This window comes from Penaeus japonicus, unplaced genomic scaffold (assembly GCF_977035675.1).
Source record: "Penaeus japonicus unplaced genomic scaffold, GWHDUDI00000001_assembly GWHDUDI00000025, whole genome shotgun sequence".
In the NCBI taxonomy this organism is placed as follows: domain Eukaryota; kingdom Metazoa; phylum Arthropoda; class Malacostraca; order Decapoda; family Penaeidae; genus Penaeus; species Penaeus japonicus.
The window spans coordinates 26,658,853-26,660,618 of NW_028234427.1; the positions used below are offsets into that span (position 1 = coordinate 26,658,853).

Consider the following 1,766-nt stretch of genomic DNA (forward strand, 5'->3'; position numbering starts at 1 on the left):
TTTTTCTTTCCCCTAAAACCACTTGTTAAATTCCTCCAAAGAAAGGTCCTTTTTTTCGGGTGGCGGAACCGAACGCACGCAACACCTTTCCTTCACCGACGTCAGAGCTGTACTGAGCGGGCGAGGCTCAAATCAACATGGACGACACTCGCTTCGTCCCTTCGCTCAGCGCTCGTTCAGCGAATACTGCTTTCTAGGCCTTTTTCGCGGATTAGTTAGGAAATTGGTAGAATACAGTTAGATATACTGATGATTAGTTGAATACTGTTTGTCAATTAGTACCAATAAAATATGAGTTACAAATTTTTTCTCATGTAAAGTTACAATTTGCGTTCAACAAGAATTAAGCGCTAGGGACAAGCTAATAATTAGCAGTAAGCACCGACTACTTGGTATAAAATATATGTCAAACAATTCATAAGTAAAGTTCTAACACGTAATATCAATTAAACATTTACTTTCTATATGCATATGCATATATATTCTTCGTTGACATGAGCTAAAAGATCTTAAATTTAGCGGCTTTCGCTAAGTGATAACAAGGGCAAATCAACAGGTTTATAGGGATATCGATCTGAACAATGGAATTCAATGGTATTAGATATATGAAAAAAATACAAATTCAACCACATTGTGGAATGTGACCGCAACAGAATGGCAAATGGTTAGAATAAGCGATAGTGATCAATAAGTTTTATTTTCATTATCATTGTTATTGCTGTTGTTGTCATTGGATACCTATTATTGTTATCAATACTATCACCATTATCATCATTATCAATATACTTCCATGGTTATCACTACTGTTTTATGAATATCATTATTATTATCATTGTTATCATAATTGTTATTACCATTATCATTATCAATGTTATCATCATATTATAATCATCATCATTATTTTTATTATCGATCATCATTATCATCATTATTATTACCATTATCTTTATGATTATAAGTGTTGTTGTTATTATCATTATTATCATCATCGGTATCATCACATTTATCATTATCATTATTGTCAGTATTGAGTTAATTTTTGTCATCACTACTATTGTTGTTGTTATCATAATTACTACCATTCTTATTGTCATCATTAACATTAGCATTATTGTTACTATAACTATCTTGATTATCATTATTTTTATCATTAACATCAGTTTCATTATCACTGTTTTTAATATCATTGTTATTGTCATAACTGTCATCATCATTATTATCATTATCTTTATTATCGTTGTCATTATTGTTACCATTATCATTAATATCACTATTGTCTTTATTGTTACAATTCTTATCATTAACAATATTATTTTTTTTTATTATTACTATCATCCTTATCAATACAATTATTAGCATTGTATTATTACTACTATTATCATGAATATTATTATTATCATTATTATCACTGTTGCAGTAAATATCATAATTAATACCACCATTATTAGCATTATCATTATTATCATTATCATCTTTGTTAATACTATCATTGTCATGATTTGATGATTGTTCCTATTTTCAGTAGTAGTATTATCATTATGATCATTGTTATTATGATGTTTATCATTATTATCATCATTATTATCATCCCTATCATCATCCTTATCCTTATCATCACATTATCATCATCATTATTTCCGTCATCATTATCATCATTATTTCCGTCATCATTATCATTATTATCATTATCATCATTATTATCGTCAACATTATTATCATCAGCATCTCTATCATCATCATTATGACCATTATCATTCTATTATCAT

General features: G+C 28.3%; 1 protein-coding gene across 1 annotated transcript in view; it reads right to left on the reverse strand.

The window, feature by feature from the left end:
* Positions 1-170, reverse strand: part of LOC122267860 (ras-related C3 botulinum toxin substrate 1) — a 58,298-nt gene extending 58,128 nt beyond the window's left edge. Inside the window, exon 1 of the mRNA XM_086551491.1 lies at positions 1-170. This exon is cut by the window's left edge and continues 82 nt beyond it. The gene's annotated coding sequence lies outside the window, so the exon portion shown is untranslated.
* Between the last annotated feature and the right edge of the window lie 1,596 nt (positions 171-1,766).